The following is a 23,671-nucleotide window of genomic DNA, read 5'->3' on the forward strand; positions in this document are numbered from 1 at the left end:
TAAGAAAGAGTGAAACTCTTTATAAATTATTTAATATTGTAGTTAACGCAATAAGATGCAAATTTCAACTACTAACAGAATAATTTAAGCTATACAATGAAAATGAAATTCTATATCTTGTATGATTAATCATTATATCCATTTTTAATCATTACTTAGATTTCTGCAAGCTTATCGAAAATTCTCTGAATTAGAATTGATTTACACATAATTATATTAATTCTTAAACAAATTATTAGCCACTATTAGATGCTTAATATCCAAAAAGCAATATTATAATTGCAAACAAGAATTTAGTCCTAACAAATATATATATATATATATATATATATATATATATAATAAGGATAAAAGACACTAATTTTCATTGAAATTTGGTAAAAAGACAATGATTTCTCCTGAAATTTCAAAAATCCTAGAGACCTCCTTTGAGTTTAAAAAATAGAGCGACCTCCCCTGAGGATTTTCAAAAAGACACAAGTCTTCTCTTGTATTTTGCAAAAAAAAAAAAAAAAAGTTTGTTTAGGGAAGGCTATATCTTTTTGGCAAACATGAGGGAAGGTTTGTGGTATTTTTGAAATCTCGGGGTAGGTTGTGACATTTTTGAAACTTAAGAGAAGTCTCGATTTTTTTTTACCAAACCTCAGGGGAAGTAAGTATTTTTTGCCCATATAATTAACACAATAATAAAGAAAGAAAAAAAAAAAAGACCTTTGGTATCTTATTCTTAGTTTGCACATTTCATCAATTTCCTATGCAAAGTAGAACTTTTCCCTAAAGGTACAAAATTTTTGCATAAAATTATTGCATAGCATTGTCTTGAAGTTGGTTGCTGAAACAGAAGTTGGAAGTGTATGATTCTTCATAAGATGCCTACCAAAAGTAAAGCCTGTATTAACATTAAAGTCATTAGTATCCCTTTATTATATAGAGTCAAGATTGTGAGCAATTCAAATATTAGAATCATAAAGTACTGAACCAAAACACTTCTAGACTTTTTGAACAAATTGGGAATAATATTATAGATATTTTTCCTTTAAACTAAAGTAAGAATTAATGGACTCCATTCTGTCTTAATTCTTCTAATTATAATTTTTTCTCAATGTTCCATGTGCTATTTTTAAATCCATACAGAAGAAAAGGAAGGAGAGAAAAGGAGTTTAATCTACTACAATCACAATGCAAATGAATACAATCTAGTAATTAAAGAGAAGAAAAAGGAAAATTAGAGAAAGCTAACTAAGAGTTTACCTCGTCTCATGTATTGTTAATGTTTCTTTGTGTAGTGTGAGCTTATAATCAAATTACCATATAGATCTATAAGCATTTGAGAAGATGAGTTGGTGATCATGCCTTGAGAAGACAAAAGAAGTATGAGTTTTTTATATGATCACAGGAGAAAGACGAAAAGAAAAGGGGAGGCGAAATATTGAAAGGTGAAAAGAATGGGGAGGCAAAGTGTTGAAAAATAGAAAAAGTTGAGAAGGGGAATCATGTGGAATAAAAAAAATTTAGAAACGTATTCTAGGCATTATGTCACAAATTGAGACATAATAGGTATTTGGATTTTAAATAAATGGCACTCGAAGGGTAATATAAGTATTAAAAGAATTATCACTTGGAGGACTGCCAAGTTTTTCCCTTTAACTTTTTAGGAATAATTTATTAATTAATTACTTTTTTTTTTGCACTCATGGAAGGCTTTGTGACAAATTTAGGACCATTCATAAGTGGAAATTAGCACAAAAAGTAGCCATGGTCATGTGACTTGGGCATTGTGCTTGTTCAACAATTTTTATTGATCATTAGGAGACATCTCAATAATCAAAGTTTATAACTTTTGCGTGTCTCATGCTTGAAACTTAATAAATAGGAAGGATTATTAGATGAAGCATCAACCATCTCCCATTACATAGTCTTGACTTTATTTGCACTTAACAAAAAAATTACAAAGAGTATGTATAAAAAAAATTAATTTTCCTGTCTCTCATGGTCCATTTGAATCAAATAGTTTGAATATACAAATATTGGTATATTATCTCCTCACATATTGCAGGAGTTTACATTGTTATATATAGAATGTAAAAAGAGAAGTTTGTTACAAGAGATTGAGAGTAGATACACTAGATTACACTAGAATATTTAAATACAAAAGATTGTTGTGATATCTTCATTATTTGAATTAAAGAGGTTGTAGAAATATCTTCATTATTTGAACTTAAGTTGTTGTTGTGATCAATTTCGGGATCCTTGGAAATAGTTTTAACAGAATCCTTAACACCCCCCTTCAAGTGCAACGGGGAGGCATGTACATTGAGTTTGGAACAGAGTATTTGAAATCGCGAGGATACTATTGGTTTGGTTAGAACATCGGCTAGCTGGTCTTGGGTGGAGATGAATGAGACTATCAAATCTTTAGCAGCAACTTTGTCATGAACAAAGTGAAAATCTATCTCAACATGTTTGGTGCGGGCATGAAAGATTGGATTGGCTGACATGTAAGTTGTGCCTATGTTGTCACACCAAAGAGTTGGAGCACGTGGAAAAGTAGGTACTAGATCCATTGTAATTTGGCAGCACTGTTGGTGAGAGCCTTGTATTCTGCCTCGGTGTTTGAGCGAGACACTGTTGGATGTTTGCGAGAACTCTAGGAAATTAAGTTCTTGCTAAGAAAAATACAATAGCACCTGTGGAACGAAGACCATCGGGGCAACTTGTCCAATCTACATCAGAAAATGCTTCAAGGTGTTGAGTGGATGACTTAGTGATAAGAAGTCCATGAGATAATGTATGCTTGAGATATCGGAGTATGCGCTTCATGGCCTTCCAGTGTAGCTTAGTTGGACGATGCATAAATTGGCACACAAGGTTAACAGCAAATTCCAAGTCGGGACGAGTGAGCGATAAATATCGTAGTGACCCAACAGTGCTTTGAAAAAGAGTTGTATCAGGAAAGGGATCATTGTCATGTGTCGATAGGGAGTGAGTCGATGCCATAGGGGATGAGATCGTCTTAGCTTCAAGAATTTTCGTGGCCTTTAGTAAATCAAGGATATACCGTTGTTGAGATAAAATATGGCCCTCTAGTAGTCGTTGCACCTTAACACCGAGAAAAAAAGTTGAGATCACCGAGATCTTTAATAGCAAAATCTTTCCTCAACAGTGCAAGAAGTTCATCAATGGCATATGAACCTAAAGAGGTAATGATGATATCATCAACATAAATGAGAATAAAAATGGTCGTCGATCCAGCATGAAAAATAAATAAGGAGGAGTCGGCTTTGGATGCATGAAAGCCAAGTTGAATTAAACAAGAGCTCAATCGTGAAAACCAAGCCCTCAGGGCTTGTTTGAGGCCATAAATTGATTTTTTGAGGCGACAAACATGAGATGGATATAATGGAAGCGAGAAACTAGGTGGTTGAGTCATATATACCTCCTCAAAGAGTGTCCCATGGAGAAATGCATTTTGAAAATCAATTTGGCGCATGGCCCAACCCACGGAGTAAGCTAGTGAGAGAATAGTTCGTATAGTGGTTGGCTTAATTACAGGACTGTATGTTTCTCCATAATCCAAGCCAGTTAATTGATGAAATCCTTTAGTCACTAACTGCGCTTTGTAGCGCTTAAGAGATCCATCAGATCGTCTTTTTAGTTTGAACACCCATTTGCATCCTACTACATTCTTAGCCGCATCAGATGGAACAAGGGACTAGGTATTGTTCCAAAGCAGAGCATTAAATTCTTCTTGCATTGCAGTGGCTCGCCACTCTGGTATTTTGGCTACATTAGTGAAGTAGTTCAATTGTTGCAACCATTTTAGCAAGTAACACTTGGGGAATGGGGTACTGAATTGTGTCATCTGTATGTTGCCAAGGTCTGAACACGTTGGCTTGAGACTGAGTTACCATTGAGTGAGTTTGAGTAGGTTCTGGTGCTGGAGGTATCTCAGTGATAGGAGGAGCAGGGGACAAAGTTGTAGGTGACTGAGGTGATGTAGGTGATGAAGCAACTTGTAAAATTAATCACATCTGAGCCCGTCGGTGAAGGAAGTAATGGTAATGGCAAAATGGCATGAGTTGGTGATGAAGGTTGAGATGTGGACCTACAAATGGGAGAAGAAAACGGAAAAGAGGATTCATCGAAGATAACATCACGAGAGATGTAAATTCGATTGGTGTTAGGATTTAAACATTTGTAACCCTTATGATGCATGCTATATCCGATAAATACACATGGAGACGAATGAGGCTACAATTTATTACTGTTGTAAGGTCGAAGATGCACACCCAAAAATTTTAAGAAGATTATAATCTGGACTGCACTTGTATAATTTTTCATAAGGTGATAAATTATTGAGCACAATAGTAGGCATGCGATTGATAAGAAAACATCCGGTTTGACAAACTTCATCCCAAAATTTTTGTGGTAAGGAGTTGTCGGTGAGAAGAGCAAGTGATGTTTCAATGACATGTCTATGTTTTCGCTCAGCACGTCCATTTTGGGCATGAGTATGTGGGCATGATAAATGGTGATGAAGGCCTTGAGTTTGGAGATGAGTATGGAGGAACCGATACTCACCACCCTAGTTGTACTGGAAGCACTTTATTTTAGTATCAAATTGTCTTTCAACAAGTGCTTGGAAGGTTAGAAACGTGAGATAAACATCGGATTTGCATTGAATCGGATATAGCCAAGTAAATCAAAAAAATGCATCAATAAAAGAAACATAATATTTATTTCCAAGATGTGAAACAACTGGTGATTGAACCCAGACATCACTAAATATTAACTCTAAAGGAGATGAAGAGACATGCGTAGAAGAAGAAAATGGTAACTAATGGCTTTTAGTTTGCAAACACGTAGAGCATAGAGCAGCAGTTTTATTGGAAGAGATCGGAAGCTGAAACTTGGAGATGACACGCCATACAATTTGAAAAGCGGGATGCCCCAAGTGACGATGCCAGTTGACATTTGTTGTGCGTTCACCGACAAGTGCTTGTTTTATTGGACTAGAAGGAAGCTGATAGAGACCATTTTTAAGATGCCCTTGAAGGATTATTTTTTTTGTGCTACAATCCTTAATTACAAAGTGAGACACAAGAAATTCAAAAAATACGGAATTTTCATGAGCAAATTTACTGACTGAAAGAAGATTTTTTGTAATGTGAGGAACATGAAGGAGATGTTTTAAAACAAAGGAACGAGTAGAAGTGCAAAGAAGAGAGGAACCGATGTGATCAATAGACAAACCTGAGCTATCACCAACATGCATCTGATCAAGGCCATTGTAAGGTTCTACAGACAGGTTGAGATTGGGAGATCACTGGTCAGATGATGGGTTGCGCCGGTATCGGGGTACCAATTTTCATTAGGTGCATTTGGTTGAGAAGTATAATATGCTTGATGAGACTAAGATGGGGCTTGTTGTACAACATGATCAAACCTATAGTGATAGTCAAGAGCAATGTGACCCATCTTGTTGCAGACCTGGCATATAGGGCGATGGCCATTGGAAAAGGTACCCGTTGATGGGGAATGACGACCCCTATCGTGACCACATTGACCACGTCCACCATAGTTATGTCAGCCACCAGAGTTGTTATGGATTTGTCACTAATTCTTGCCTTGATTTGGATGATTGTAAGAGGCATATTGGCAGAGGACATGGCAAGATCGGTGGGAATTTGATGATGCTCAATGCACTATTCATGCATAGAAGATGTCCATACAATTCATCAAGAGGCAGAGGATCCACACGAGTTGTCACTAACGTGACAAAGGGATCATATTCGGTCCCTAAACCTACAAGCAAATAGGAGATAGTTTCATAATTATTTAAAGGTTGTCTGGCAGCATCAATAGTATTAATGAGAACTTTCATTTTTTGAAAGTACTCAGATATGGTAGAGGATCCTTTTTTCATGGTGGCAAGTTGAAAATGAGTTCGAGTGATACGGGTTTGAGATTGAGAGACAAACATTCTTTCAAGAGAGAGCCAGAGATCATAGGAAGTGGTGCAGCCCATGACATACGAGAGAATATTTTCAGATAGGGAAGATATGAGGGTACTGAGAATGATCTGGTCTTGTTGGCTCCATAGCTGGAATGCTGGATTTGGAATGGTGACAGCGGAAGTTGAGGTAAATGTTGGATTGGGTATGGTGGAAGGGGGAGGAGGATTAGTGCCATCAACAAAGCCATAGACATGTTGGCCTCGTAGATAGGGAGTGACCTGAGCACGCCAGAGGAGGGAAATTTTGTGGGTTAATTTGATGGTGAGCAAATGATGAATATTGGTGAGGCTAGCGATAGGAACAGAGGTGGAATTTGGGGATGGATGTGGGTGGGTTTTAGTAGAGGATGGTGGTGAGGATACAGGGTTGTCCATTGGGACAGAAGAGATACGTAAGTCTTGGTGGCTCTGATACCAAGTTTGAATACACAAATATTGGTATATTATCTCCTCACTTATTGCAGGAGTTTACATTACTATATATAGAATGTAAACAGAGGAATTTGTTACAAGAGATTGTGAGTAGATACATTAGATTACAACAAAATATTTAAATACAAAAGATTGTTGAGATATCTTCATTATTTGAATTTAAGAGGTTGTTGAGATATCTTCATTATTTGAACTTAATTTGCTGTTGTGATCAGTTCCGAGATCCTTGGAAATAGTTTCAACAGAATCCTTAACACAAATATTTTAACGAGAAAAGGAAAGAAAGGAAAATAGGAAGAAAATTAATTTTTTCATTATATTTTCTCTCTATACTAAATATTACTAAATATGAAAATTTGCTATGACATAATTAAAAATTAAGAAAAATCAAATGTTTATAATATATAGAATTAAATTTTTATTCATTGATTTGATACATTTTTCTTCTTACTTTCTTTGACAACCAAATATAAAATAAATAAATAAATTCCTTTATATTTTTCTTCCTTTCCTTAACATTTTCTAAGTTCTGAACGGACCATTAATCTCTCCTTTTTTTCTCCTCAATCTCTACTTCTTCCAACATATTTGCCTTAACTAACTATTTTACTTTTTAAGATATTAGTTAACAAATATTGACAGTAGCAATATAATTTTTTTTTTATACTATGTTTCCATACTACGTTTTTTAAATCATGTATCGTTGAAGACTATATTGTAATTTAACAAATTGATATACCCCAAATATATCACCTACCTAGAAGAGACTAGATCGCAACATTATAATGGCAATTACCGCCCAAGTCAACCACCCGACTGGAGCAATTGACGCCCGCCTTATAATGAGCCGAGCGATTCACGCCAACGAGGTAAGAACCAGAGCGATTCATGCCTGCACCATACCTCACCAATAAATCACATTACACCCTTGGGTCAACCTCCGTTACTATAAATAAGGATTTGGAGAAGAGACTAAAGTATCTCATTCTAAACTCTACTTTACTATTGCATAAAAAACCTCTCAAGCCAATCCCTAACTTAGGCATCGGAGAGATCCTCTGGAGCATACCCTGGGTCCTCCAAGCCTTACTTATTTATCTCTTTTCAGGTGGTCATGATCAGGGATCGTGAAGGTCGTTCAATTTTAGACTGCAACAGTTGGCACCGTCTAAGGGAACTTTTTGAGAGGTTTTGTTAGCTTTGGTGTAATCCCAAGAAGGGGGGTGAATTGGGTATTTAAAAATTATCACCTTGGTCAATTGGTTTAATAACATTATTACACAACCTAAGGTCAGTCTATGCGATTAACAAATAAACATACATGTGCAATAAAAGTAAAGTGCCGAAAAGTAAACAGTACACACAATATGTTATCAAGGTTCGACCAAATTGCCTACGTCCTCGCCTTGGATAACAAGCACAAGGATTACCACTATAGGCTCATTTAACGAGTGGAGTGGCACCTAAACAACCAGGTCAATTAGCATAGGGCTGACCTCAACCTTTACAACCAGGTCAATTAACACAGGGTTGACCTCAACCTACACAATCCTTCCCGGGCTGGATTATCGCACCCTCAGGCCACGCCTGGAAATACAACAGTAAGTTCGCAATAAAATCAGTACAGTGATTATGCTTTCATGTAAAACAGATATGTGCCAAAATATAGCACAAACAAATATGCACTCACAGATGATATAATTTTAATGCTCAGGTGAGATCCAATATGTAAACTCTCTAAGATGTGTGAGTGTATGTATATGTGAGAGTTCAACCTTTGATTCAAGATAAGTTATTCAACACACAAATGATCAAAGGAAGTTTAACACAATCCAAATCAAATATCTCAAGAATATTCTAAATGTAAAACACAATAGATATTTTGGATTGAAGTTAGCAAAAACAATATCAAGGATAATATGCAAGCTTGTGTAAAATAATATTTTTGCAAATCAAAATCCACAAGCTTGATTAGTCTTGCAATCAAGATGCAAAGACTCACTAGCTATAAAGGTATTCCCACTCAAAGATTTATTATTTAAATCGGGGGGAAAACCCTAGCTAAGAACTCTCAATGAAAATTAATCAATCAACGAGCAAGGAGAGTTTTAGCAATGTAGAACACACAATAACACTCTTGAGAACTTGATCTATCAAGGAAATAGAAAAATAGAGTGTATGGAAGTAGTATGGGCAAAATGAGATTTTGAAAGTTTGAGAGAATTTTTGCTTAATGATCTTGCTAATCAGCTCTTAATTTTGCAAATGAGAGGATACATATAGGCAAGGGCAAAATTATGACTGTTGGGGACTAAATGGGTATAATTTAAATTATTTCAAAAGCCATTAAGAAAATTAACCCAGTTTACCCCTTTTAAAAATCAGTAAAAAATATTTTAACCCACGAGGTTCGAGTGCCTGGCCAGAAGTTCGGGTGCCCAAATTGACACAGTTAAAAATTCATTTTAAAATAGTTCGGTCGCTTGAAATTATGCTCGGGTGGCTGATTAAAAGTTAGTAGCCTTTGCCGCGCGATTCGGGTGCCCGTTCAAAGTTTGTAGCCCGAACTTGCCAATTCGATTGCCCGGGGCATATTTGTACATGGGATTCGGGCGCCCGAGTTGGTGAAAAGGTGTCCTGACATATGTTCGTTGCTCGAGGGCGATAGGGTCAATACAGGTTCGGTTGCCCGACCTCTCTCATACTATGCCATTTTGCCCAATTTTTACTTCAATTAATTCCTCTGATTATATAAGTGTTATGTGGACTTATTAGTGCATATGTGTTGGGACCTAAGGTTTTTTCAAGTACGCCCAAAAACCTGGCGTTGGTCGACCGAAGCGTGTCCTAAAGTCGTTTGGTCCCTATGGTCTTGTTGAGCATTAAATCCTATCATGCATGCAGATGAATTATTACAGATCATATAAATTATTACAGACCAATTAAAAAGAAATGAAAATACAATAAAGAATAGGTCTTCATTCTTTTGATTCTTCAGACACCATAAATGAAGCTTGATCTTCATAATCCGTATAACTTGCTGAGGTTCCTACCAACAGTGCATGCTAAGGATAGACCTGTTCAAGAAGCTTGGTGCACAGGTGAGAAACATTGGTTTTGTCATAATCAAAACAAGATCAGACTCATAGAGTCAATAGGTTTTCTCTTTCAATCCTTGATCATGACTACATCAAATAATTAAAGTTCGATGCATTCGCTCAATTGAGATCGTCCAAAATGCCACCGTCCGACACCTAGATGTACTCGACACCGTCCGATCCATCACAGATCGGGACCCTACCCAACGTAAACTCTTCATTCGCGGCCTTGGATGGGACACTACCATCAAGAACCTCTGCAATCTCTTCTCCACCAACGGTGACCTCGAAGAAGCCGTCGTGATCCTTGGCAAGGTCACCAAAGAAAAGTAAAGGGTACGGGTTTATTACGTTCAAGCATGTCAATGGCGCTTTGCTCGCATTTAAGAAGCTAATTAAGAAAATTGACGGACGAATAACCGTGACCTAGCTTGCGATATTGGGAAATTTAGGATCTAATGCGAATCCAAATACAATTGATGTTTCTATGCATAAGATTTATTTAGCCAACATGCCTATTCTCAAGGTATGATTTTTTCTCCATCATACAATAATAATTCAAAAAAAAAAAAAATAGATGCCACAGTTTCAATGCTTGAAGAGCTCCTTCTTAATGACTGCTAATAATTAATAGAATGTTCAAGTTATTTAATTGATTGAATAATGACCTATGCACCAAATGCATAGTGGGGTCATGACAACTGCACTGCCAGTCAAATAAACAAAGCCAAGCTTTGAAATTCCAATGAGTTGACTGAATGCACCATGGGGTCAGCAATAATGACTATTGCATATTCATGTGCGTTAAACAGTGCTCCGAACAGTGAATTTGAAATTTCTATTAGAAATTTGAGTTGAAATTGCAACGCACACTGAAATTGCACAATTGTAGCAACTGCAATAAAAAAACCCCCCAAACAGCAAAATCGAACTCCTTAGTGACATTTTGTCAAGCACCTGGAGCCCAATCAGCTGAACAATCCACACCATAATCAAAACAAACAGTAACAAAATCACTGTTGTCAATGGTAGACATCTCGCAGATCTTAATCTCAAACTTCAATCTACCACTACAATCACAACCCCATGTCCAAAAAATCCAACCTGGGACTTACGGATCAACTGGGATACAATCGAATAATCTGAGTTTATAGACCCCACAAATGACACAGAAGGCACGAAAATAGTCTATGAAATCTATAACACTGCACACTCACCTGCAGTTCCTTTTGTTGTAAATGATTGAACACTTGGTAAATACACGTTCAAACCCTTTGAAACAAATCCATCCCGAACTGATTTCGAATCCTAACTGATATTGAAAATATCACAACTCACATTTTTAACCCCAATGAAATCAAAACTACATGAACCTATCGAATTGGACAACCATTCTGACATCATAAATTACCAAAATGTTATTGAAGATATAACCCAAAAGATAAGCACAACTCATTAGGCAAAGAAGAATCGGCCCAACTGATGAGCAATGCTCGTGAGGCCAGAAGACTGCCAAAAAAATGAGCACAACTCATTAGGTAAGGAAGAATCGACTCAACTCACGAGCAACGCTTGTGAGGCCAGAAGACTGCCCAAAAAGTGAGCACAACTCATGAGGCAAAGATGAATCGGCCCAACTAATGAGCAACGCTCGTGAGGCCAGAAGACTACCCAAAAAATGAGCACAACTCATCAGGCAAGGAAGAATCGGCCCAACTAACGAGTAATGCTCGTGAGGTCAGAAGACTGCCCCAAAAATGAGCACAGCTCATTAGGCAAAGAAGAATCGGCCTAACTGATGAGCAACGCTCGTGAGGCCAGAAGACTGCCCAAAAAATGAGTACAACTCATTAGGCAAAGAAGAATCGGCTCAACTAACGAGCAACGCTCATGACCCAAAATATGAGCACAACTCATTAGGCTAGAAATGGCAAAAAAAGAAGAGCACGACTCATTAAGCCACAAGCAACCCAAAATGCCTTAAGAAGTGCTGCTCGACCAAAAAAAAATAACAACTACTTTCGAACTTTGGAAGCCAACTTCAAAAATTCGAACCTAAGGGGGGTACAACTGATATACCCTAAATATATCACCTACCTAGAAGAGACTAGAGCACAACATTATAAGGGTAGTTACTACCCAAGTCAACCGCCCGATTGGAGCAATTGACGCCCACCTTATAATAAGCAAAGCGATTCACACCAACGAGGTAAGAACCGGAGCGATTCATGCCCGCACTATAACTCACCAATAAGTCACATTACACCCTTGAGTCAACCTCCGTTAGTATAAATAGGGATTTGAAGAAGAGGTTAAGGTATCTCATTCTCAACATTACTTTACTGTTGTATAAAAAACTTCTCAAGCCAATGCCTAACTTAGGCATCAGAGAGATCCCGTGGAGTCCACCTCGGATCCTCTAAGCCTTGCTTTTTTATCTCTTTTTAGGTGGTTGTAATCAGGGATTGTGAAGTTCATTCAATTTTCAGCTGCAACACAAATAAATACACATTACAAAATATATTTTATTTTATAAACTAGCATAAAAAAAATCAAATCTTCAATTTTCACGTGTACAATTCGATAATGATAGCCTGCATATATAAGAAATAAAAAAAAAAAAACTTGAGAGATCAGTTGATGACCTTCGAGAGTCTTCTCCAACACTTAAATCGATCTAAAAAATAAATTAAAAAATGAAATTTACTTATAGTATGACCTCATGGTGCAAATTTTATGGCTTATTCTGCATGGTCTTAATTATTGTGTTATGGCCTATACTATATATTACATTTAAAAAAAAAAATACAATCTTTATAGATATGCCCTCTATTGGCCCGGTTGAGCGTCTAGAGGGGGGGTGAATAGACGTTTTTTGCGGATATGCAAATTTTCTATAAATACAAAAATCTTACCAAGAACAAGTGTATTATATCACAATATAAAAGTGAAGCAAATGGCAATGAATGAGCAATATAAAAGAGAGAAGAGAAGCTTAACACGACGATATTAACGTGGTTCGGCACCCCGCCTACGTCCACGCCTTGAGACCAACTCAAGGATTCCCAAAATCCACTATACGATCCTCCTTCGGGCGGATAAGCCTATACACACAGCTGCTAACAAAGAGCTTTTACAATGGTACTCACTTAGAGATACCCTACAATGGCTCACAAAGGGCATTTTTATACAAGTAGTTGATGAGAGGTATATACAATATTAAATGCTCCTCTTGAGTTGAGTATCACAACAAAATCCTCACACTATATCCTCTTTTTCAATGGAGTACAATAGGAGCAAGAGCAAGAGGGCAAATGATTTGCACAAAGAAACCTAGAGTGAATGCACAATAAATGATTTCAATAACTAAATGAGCTTCTTTAGTTTGAAGTTAATGCAAAACTCCTATTTAAACACCAAATGGGCGTGCCTGGGCGTTGGAGAGCCGTGGGGCATTTATTGATGTAAGACAAGAGCAAAACTAGTTGTTCTGTTGCATTTAATGAAGTTTGCAGCTCGACATTTATCGACGAGGTCTCGCCTTCGTCCATGAGCTCTTCAGTAAATTCGTTGACGAAGCCCTGTGTTCGTCGACGAGTTGCTGGTTCTGAATTCAGACAAGTCTCGGTTTCTTTTCTTCGACGAGAACCCTGTGTTCGTCGATGAAATTTGAACAGACCTCGTCGACGAATACAGGGATTCGTCGACGAGGGATGCTCTGAACTTTTAGGTACTCTCGGTATATTCTCGTCGATGAGAACCCTATGTACGTCGGTGAGGGTCTATGTTGTACTCATCGACGAAGCCCTATGTTTGTCGACGAGACTCCTCTTACTACTTTAAAAATCCTTTTAAGTTCGAAGTAAAAAGGCCCTTGTTCATTTATAAGGAATGATCCTTGATTCACTATAAGATGTCTTAGATTTAGTAAAACATGTTTTGATGGTTTTTAGACATCTTACGTAGTTTTACTTATCTTGTTGTGTGTGTGTGGGACTATGCTTGTTGTTCAAGTGATGTGTGTGTGATATGCCCAATTCTTGTTTGTTTTATTGAGTCACTCCATATACAAGTGATTTACAAAAACAATCTCTCTAACTCTCACACTCAATCTTTAGAATACTTGCATACTATGTAGAGTCCATGAGTGCTTTGGTTTGAGTGGCTGAGCTTTGGTCATGTCACATGTTGCTTTTGGCTGATTTGAAACTTGCTTGCTTTGGTGCCGTTCTGTGCAACTGAACAAGACTTAGAGAAAAATGTTAGTAACCTTAAAGAACTGCTAATGAGTTGTTGTCATCAAAACATAGTTGGAATGTAAGACCTTTAATCACTTGGTCTAATGCCCTCACTTTTGGCGGATGAATACTGTGATTATAAGACAAGCATTGAGAGGTTATAGAAAAAGAAATTAAAGCCCTCCCAAAAACAACACCAGCAATTAACCAAACTAGTTACTTATATTCTATATTGTTTGCCTTTCACTTAAATGGCCTTACTTCACCTTTTTCTAATACACTTTCTCAGGGAGAGAGGGGGGGGGGGGATGCCATGTATTGATGGAGTCGGGCCAACCATTATGGAGAGATTACAAATCCATGGTGTTGCATATTGAAGGGGAAGTTATTTCTCATAATGTGCTCTAATTAATGATGAGTTGTAAATATTTCTCAAAGTCACTCATTGATTGTGAATTTTGTCGTCATTAATTATCATATTCATATAAAAAATATATGATCATTTTGTCCCTAATTTATTTAATTTACAATAAAATTAATTTTAGCATATTAATTGATGTTAAAATTGAGTCATATTTCTTATAAAGTATTAATCCTCATATGATATTTTATGTCGGTTCAAATAAATTAATTTTAGCATATTAATTTACATTAAAATTAAACTATCTTTCTAACAAAGTATGAACCCTCATATGATTATTACTTCATCTCCATCTCATATTATTTGTAAATCAAATACTAAGTTTCTCCTCTCTTCAGCTATTGGAAACATCTGAGCTTTTTTGCTTTCTTCTTTCTCCCACTATGGAGCTGTCACCGATGGAACCAACTCAATCCACTCTCGTGAGTATACTCACACGACACTCTTTCATCTGGAGTTTAGATGTCGAGGACTAGAGTGTGGTTTGTTTGTTTTTGAGTTCATGTTACAGGTCAAAAATACTTCTGCCCTTTTTAGGAAAAGTTATATAAGGACTTTGTTCTTTTATGAGTGTACATGTTTGTTTTTTAAATGTTAATCATGTGAAAAACTGGTCCTACATTCATTAATATCAAACATATAAAAATTAGTCAAGACTTTACAATCTGTTGTTGTGTGTGATTGGAAACCCAAATTCATTTTAGATGATTTTAACGCATTAGAAACCATGTTTTGTAATGTCTAAAGGAATTTATTGACTTGGTTCATTATATTTGCTCAATGTACAAAATTTTCTAATATGAATATTATTAGGGAGCCTTCCTATGGACTTTTATTATGTAAAGACAATATCTTATAACTCATCCTAAAAGAGTTTTGTTTCTTGCCCTTTGTTTGGATCAAGGAAAATACGAGAAAGAAGGAAAGAAAAATACGAAGGAATGAGCTCTTTTATTTTTATTTTTTATTTTTTTATGTTTAGTTATTAAGAAAATTGAGAAGGAAAATAAAAAAAAAAAAATTCCAAACAATGAATAAAAATTTAAATTTATGCAGTATTAACGTTTGATTTTTTTTATTTACTTTTTGACCATATAGGAACAAAATATTTATTTTTAGTAATGTTTGGTATATAGAGAAAATATAATGAAAAATAAATTCTCTCTTTCTTTTCCTTTCCTTTCGTTTCCTTTTTTCCAATCAAAATTCTCGGTCCGAACGGATCCTTAGATAGTATTTGGAAATATAAATTTCGAACTTTGAATTTGGATTTGAGTGATTTTGAATAAATATTAATATAATTTTATATTATATTTTTTTCAAATCTAATATAATTTCAAATTCAAAATCTCTTTTGAATGATAACTATTTATTAAAAAAATAAATAAACACACAAACAACCTGGAGGGACAGATCCTCCCTCTTCAGCCAAGGAGAATTTCTATAGGTCATTTTTTGACTGCCTGTCTTTCCTTGCAAAGGATCATGGGCCATTATTTTAGTGGTTTCTAATTTGGCAGCCAAGGCCCAGCAGCCCCCACTAAAAGGGCCGTGTTGTATTGCTTTTGGACATGGGATGTTCTGCCGGGCCTCGTCGGCCCACTCTACTCAGAAATAGGCCCAATGGAAAATATGTTGTTCACACGGTCACACCACCTTACCTCAGACCATTCTATGAAAAAAAGAATAGAGGATACAAATATATTGATCTTTCATAAAGTTTGAGGGGAAAAAAATGTGAACTTTGTATTTTTGAAAATTTCAGAAATCTCTTTTAAAAATTAAAAATTTTACGAAACCCTTCTAAAATTTGATGAAAAATGCAAACTTACTTATATATTTCGACCAAAGAACAAATACAAAAAAGTATGAGTATCTAAAAAGCTAAATATCATAATAAGTTTGCAAACATTTGTAAATTTCTAAAAAAACTTACGTTTAGGAGATGTCTTGAATTTGAAATTATGCAGATTTGGATAAAAGTAATGTCAAATTATATTAATTTTGTTTTCCAAACCAATCCAAATCAAATCTAAAAATCAAAATTTATACTCCAAAACGTAACTATATCTTTTGTCAAAATTTTTAAAAAAAGTTTAAGAAAATATTTAAAAACTTCAAAAAATTCAAAATTTTTTTTTTTTTTTTTTGTCAAATCTCATATGATGTAAATAATGTAGTTATCAAATTCAGGTTTGTGTCATCATAGGCCCATGTGATAGGGCACTATTCAGTGCTGATGTGTCAAATCCATACACCAATGCTCACTATGCTATACCACATGGACAACCAATATTTTTCAAAATAAAAGGCAATACCTATATTGGCTACTGTAGCCTATAGGGTATCCTACAAGTGGAAGCAGAGGGCTACCCTACGGTCTTCAGCCGCCTACGTAATAGAAGACCAGAGAATGCGTGTGGGATTCATACACTAGTATTCACTGATGTCTTTTCAGGTAATTGGGTCCATACCATTTTGGGTAAGGGGATTGTACTGACACTCTTGGTATTGGGGGCAACCAGCTGTCTTTTCATCAACTGCATGACCAACTCTGTGTAAGTAATTGGGATAAGTTGCGTTTCTATTCTCTTTGTTTGCCTCAGAAATCTTCTTTTTGTGGCTTGAACATTCTGCTGGCATCTGACATTACTTCCTCTATAAAGGTAATCTTATACTGCTTGAACCTCTTCATTTTCTTTTTATCCATTCCTTTCCTTAGAACCCAACGCCTAGTACTAAAGTTGCTCATCCTTCCCATCTTAAATGCCTTCACTTCTTTTTTTGGTGACCAAGTCCCCAAAATTTGGGGAGTACTTTAATAAGATAACCAAAATATGGATCTTAGAGGGTGTTAACAAATAAAGAAATTGTTTCCTTATCCTCAATAGGAAGATGAATCTGTGCTACCATTTCTCTCCATTGGTAAGCATATTCTTTAAATAATTCACTTGTCTTTTTCTCTATATTTTGCAAAGTCAACCTATCATGATGAGCCATATCAATCACATGCCTATATTAGGTAATGAAGACATGAGCTATATCCTTCCAGGTTCGGATCTTCGTATGGTCTTGCTAGATATACCATCTCATGGCTGCCCAGTCAAGTTATCCTAAAAACAATGGATTAATAGCTTAGCATTATTAGAATACACAGCCATTTTCGGACAATACATCTTCAGATGAGTTACTAGACACTTTGACCTACTAAACTTCTCAAAATTTGGGATTTTGAATTTTAGAGGTAGAATGACATTAGGCACTAAACACAGGTCAAATGCGTCCATTGATTCGAACACGTTTGTACCCTCCACATCTCGCAAGCGCTCCTTCAATATTTCATACCTTCGGTTCGCCTCCAAGCTAGGGATCAAATCTGTTCTTTAATTGATGCCTTGTGTATTCTTCTTTTTTCGGTATCAGAAATTATGATTGGTGGGGCTTGTGTATTCCCATTCGGTTGGAACCCCTAAATTGGTGTCGTAGGAGTGAATGGGTATGAGCTTGGTCTCGAGCCTACGTTTACTGGTTGTGATGAAGGATGTCCACTGACTGGTGTGAATCTTGGTGGGAATAAAGGATCCTCTTTAACCATAGGTTCTGGAGATTGCACAGATTTTCCCTCATTCATAGTTGTAAGCATCTCCATCAACTTATTCATTTGATCCTTAATCTCACTAACATTCTGACTGATCCTCTTGTGACTTTGCTCAAGTACCCTAATACGATTTTCCAAATGCTCGCCCATGATTCTAACCTTCCATCTAGTGTTATAAGGACGTAGGGATATTGCCTTGCTTTGCTGAGTGGTGGAACCCTAATATTTTGTTATATTTCCAGCTTTGCCACTCTAACACATTAATTTTGCAAGCAATTGGAATGTGAGTAAGGACCCATGTACAATGCCTATGTATGCATGACTATGCATGAAATGCATGAATGTCTATACAATGCAACCTAAAACAACCACTCTGCCAAAATCTTAAAAAAACCTTGTCACATAATGAAAATGCCAAAGTCAACCTAACTCTTGATGTACCTTATGCAGTTTCATAATCAAATTGTCCTCCTTGACTTGCAGATACATTTCTTTCTTGTGCTGGTTCCTAAGATATATCCTATCTACTGAGCATTCAATTCAACTTCTGACAGATCTTTCCTCAGTTAAGAAATCTTTCATGCAGCCATAACTTTTCCTATAACCATATTGTTTCTTTGAAGGGTCCAGAATGAGGAGAAATAATAATATTGAAAGTTTGATGGAGTCGCCACAAACTTGTAATTATCTTAGGTGCGGTTAGTTCACCTAATTACTACTCAATAATTGGTCTCTAGACTAATCCTAAGGCCAATGAACCAGTAGTCTTGGTCTGTATTTACTAGAGTTGAAATTGAGAGTTCAGTTATGCGAGGGGAAGGTACTAGCACTCCTTACACACTTATTCTACAAATGATACCTAATTAATTATGAATTATCCTAAATTGAATCTTGTTCTTTAATTAACTCTTTGAAAAAATAAATATATATTAAAACAGTAGAATAAAAATGTAAATTTTTTTAAAAATAAATATTAAAATTTTCAAAGAAAATGTAAAATGAGATAGGATTTAGGAATGTCTAATAAGATCTCCAAAGGAGGGGATCTTATTAGATACCCCCCCTCCCCCCCAAAACTGATATAGATAAGGTCTGAAATACTTTTTTTTTCTTTGTTTAATCATTGAAGTGCATCCACACAATATATATATATATATATATATATATATATAAAATAGTTAAACAAATTCATCAAATTTGATAAAAAAAAGAGTCCTTAAACATTCCCATTTTTTTTTCAATGTTTTTAGAATTTTTAGAAAAATGTTTTAACATTTTTTTGCTGCTGTCTAGGATTTTTTAAAGGTTTTTCGCTTCATTTTTTATATTTGTATTTTTCATTTTTTTATCCAAGTCAAAATAACTCAAATACTTTTTGTTTACTTTTTTTTTTATTTTTAAATTTTTTTTCTAATTTTTTATTTTTCTAATTTTTTTAAAATTAAAAAATTAATTTTTAAATCAAATAAAATGAACCAGTAGTTCAAACGAATCAGACTGGTTCAATCGATTTGAATTAGATCAACAACTAAGTTGGTCAAATCGGTTTGACTCGATTGGAAAGGAATGGTCGGCCACATGTCAGCCAATAATGGTGACACGTGACCCTATTTTTTATTTATTTATTTTTATATATTTTTAAAATTTCCTGCAATAGGGACATCTCCCCTCATGTGGCAGATTAACGTAGTTCATTTATGGAATTTGACACAAATTACTGACATGGTAGCAATTTGGTCGTCTAGAGAAAATATAGATTAGATGTCCAAGATTACACCATGCACGTCGCTCCCCAAATATGTGATCTTGAGCTTTTCACGTGTCACTGTTCGTACGGTGACACGTTTTTCACTTGTATATATATATATATATAAACACCCCATTTTTTCTCTCTCTTTTCTTTCCTTCTTTTCTCCGCTTCTCTTCTCTCTCTCTCTCTCTCTCTCTCTCTCTCTCTCTCTCTCTCTCCGTTTCTCTCACACGAATCTCTTTCTCTCTCTGTCTCTCTACTTTCTCTCTTCTCTCTCGTTTTTTTTTCTCTCTACACATCCTCTCTCTATCTCTCACTTTCTCTTTCTCTCTTCCTCTAATCTTTCTTTTTTTTAATTCTCCTTTTTTTTTTTTCTTTTCTCACTACAAAAAAAACTAGTTTTTAGTGACGAAAGCATTAGTGACGGTTTCAATTTCGTCACTAAAAGTGGGTATTAGTGACGGTTTTAAAACCATCACTAATACTTTTGTCACTAAAAATCAGTTTTCCCGCTTAAATTATCGTGGGAAATCATTTTTCGTGCAGAAATTATCCCATAAAAAATATTAGCGACATTTCTTGGAGTTTTAGTGATGAATTCATGGCGTCACTAAAAGGCACTTATTAGTGATGGTTAAGTAACCGTCACTACTAGTATTGTATTAATAAATAAAAATAATTTATTTAACAATATTAGTGACAGTTTAATTAAAAAAATCGTCACTAATAGTATTTTTATTTAAAAAATATAAAATTAATTTATTTAATTCTATTAGTGACGATTTAGGAAATTCGTTGCTAATAGTCAGTTATTAGTGACGATTTAGAAAATTTGTCACTAATAACCTCTTATTAGCGATGATTTTTCTATACCGTCACTAATAGTTTTTTTTATTTAAAAATATAAAAATACTTTGTTTAACACTATTAGTGACGGTTTAGAAAGCATCACTAAAAGACACTTATTCGTGACGGTTTTTCTAAACCGCCACTAATAATTTTTTTATTTAAAAAATATAAAAATAATTATTTAACACTATTAGTGACGGTTTAGAAAGTGTCACTAAAAGGCACTCATTAGTGGTGATTTTTCTAAACCATCACTAATACTTTTTTTCTATTTAAAAAGTATAAAAATAATTTATTTAACACTATTCGTCACTAGGGGTGGCAAAACGGGTCATGACCCATTAGGTCACTTGTGACTTATTCGTTTAAATCGAGTTCGCGTTTAGAAAAGTCAATTCGTTTAATATACGGGTCAACTGGGTTTGGGTCGGGTCACCCGACGGGGGACCCGTTTATTGGATCTTTTATATATGTTATGAACACACTAACCCTAAACCCACGGTCGTCTCGTCCACCTACACAAAAAAGCCTTAATCCCTCTCCTCTCAAGCTCTCACTCTCTCTTTCGGTCCTGTGCTGCAGTGACCTCCTATTGCTCCTCCAGTCCTCCTTCCATTTCCGTATCAGAATGTGAGCTCTCTTGCAGGCGGAAGGCTCGGACACTCAAAGACAAAAAGTTGTTGCTGGTTCAAAGGCTTGAAGACTCCAAGATGAAGGCCTCTTACTCAGGGCCGGCTCTGCCTTTAGGCAGTTGAGGCACCCGCCTAGGGCCCCTAAATTTTTTCTTAATATAATAATATAGTTTTTGGGCCCCAAAATATTTTTTAATTAAATAATGTTAACATTATTTATTATGCTCTATTCCCATAATTGACTTCCCAACTAACAAATAAATGAAATTATATTTTAAAATATAAAATAAATACAATTTAATTCTTTTTTTTTTTTCAAGTCTTATACTTCCCAACTAACAACTTTATTATATTTCTAATTATCTATTACTCTCATCTCTCTCTCTTAGTCTCTCTAAAATTTTTTTTTCATCTTTCACACTCTCATCTCTTGGTCTCTCTATGATTTTTGCTCCGACTCTTGTGTTTATCATCTTCGGGCCTTCGATTCTCTGTAATTTTCATCGACTCTAATTTTGATTTCAATGTATGTGTATTATTTTTCTATTATTTTCACTCTGATTTTTTTTTTTCTATTTTTTCTTAGATTTTGGAAGCTTTGAGATTAGAACATTATATCCAGTAAGAATCCGATATCTCTAAAGTCTCGCTCGTTGATCGATTTGCAATAATAATAATAATCAGGTTATATTGTTTCAATCTATTATTTATATAGATTTATTAAATATATTTTTATTTGTTTACATAATTTGTCAATTTATAGTTAGTGTTAATTTTGAAATTTAATTATGTCAACGAGAAAATATGAATCCAGATATGAAAAAAAAAGAAAAAAAAAAAAAGAATTAGTGTCATCTCAAAAGGGAGCTCTTGATAAATTTATTTTTAGTTCTAAGTAAAATATAAATGAGCAAGATGAAAATCCTCCAAGAAACGAGCATTTAATTGCAGAGATGGAATTAGAATCTAATAATAATAATAATAATAATAATAATAGTGATAAAGATAACATTGATATACAGGAAATGTTCAATAATAATATTTCTTTTAAAAGACATTTTAACAATATAGAAGAAAAATAAATAAATAATGATGATAATATTTATGATCCAAAATATTGGAAAAATATAGATACCAAATTATGAAATTTACTAGTTGAAAAAGGTCCTATTAGGGATAATGATTTAATTTTTCCAAAAAATGGAAATTCAAGACATTTTTCAAATATATATTATATTCGAAAATTATCAAATGGAGAGAAACATGATAGAAAATGGCTTATATATTCTAAAGATTTAGATAGTGTATTTTGTTTTTGTTGTAAGTTATTTGGCCAAAAATTAAATAACCAACAACTAGCTAATGAAGGGTGTAAAGATTGGAAAAATCTAGTACTAAGCTTAAAAGTTACGAAATTATTGAACAACATATTTTCAATATGAGTAAATGGGCTGATTTAGAGTTAAGATTGTTAAAAAATACAACAATTGATAAAAATATAGAAGAACAAATAAACAAAGAAAAAAAACATTGAAAAAAAGTATTTATTGAGAATTATTTATGTTGTGAAAACTCTTGCTAAAAATAATTTGACATTTCGTGGGAAAAATGAACGAATTTATCAAGAGAATAATGAAATTTTTTTAAGTTTAATTGAAATGATAGCATAATTTGATCCAATAATGAAAGAACATATTCGACATTTTTAATATGGTGAAATTCATAATCATTATCTTGGTCATAATATGCAAAATGAATTGATAAATTTGTTAACTCTTAATATTAAAAAAAATTATGAAGCAAATTAATGAAACAAAATATTATTCAATCATACTCGATTGCATTCCGGATGTAAGTCATCAAGAACAAATATCTTTAATAATACGATATTTGAATCTTTCTACAAGTCCAATTAAAATAGAATAACATTTTATATAATTTCTAAAGGTAAATGATACGTCAAGAGAAGGACTTTTTAATGAATTAATAAATGTCATACAAAAATTTGAATTTGGTATTGAGAATATAAGAGGGCAATGATATAATAATGGATCTAATATGAAAGGAAAACAACAAGGTGTATAAAAGAGACTATTAGATATAAATCTTAGAGCATTTTACACTTCGTGTGGTTGTCATAGTCTTAATCTAGTACTTTGTGATATGACTAATTGTTGTTCTAAAGTTATAACTTTTTTTGGAATAGTACAACGAATATATACATTATTTTCTTCTTTTAGGAAACGAGGAAAATTTTAATCGAATATGTACCAAATTTAACTGTAAAATCATTATTACAAACACGTTGAGAAAGTCGAATAGAGAGTGTTAAGGCAATAAGGTTTCAAGTTTCTTAAATTAGAGATGCTTTACTTCAATTAGAAAAAACTAGTGATGATCCAAAACAAAGAGTGAATCTTATTGTATAGCAACTTATGAAATGAAAAATTTTGAATTCTTATTAGGAATGATTATTTGGCATGGCATACTATTTGCTATTAATTGTATTAGTATAAATTTACAATCAAAAGATATGCGTATTGATGTCGCCATTAATCAATTAAAAGGTCTTATTCTTTTTCTAAAAAATTATAGGGAGGATGGATTTATATCTTCTATGATTTCAGTAAAAGAGAT

The sequence above is a fragment of the Malania oleifera genome, chromosome 1 (genome assembly GCF_029873635.1).
Source record: "Malania oleifera isolate guangnan ecotype guangnan chromosome 1, ASM2987363v1, whole genome shotgun sequence".
Classification (NCBI taxonomy): domain Eukaryota; kingdom Viridiplantae; phylum Streptophyta; class Magnoliopsida; order Santalales; family Ximeniaceae; genus Malania; species Malania oleifera.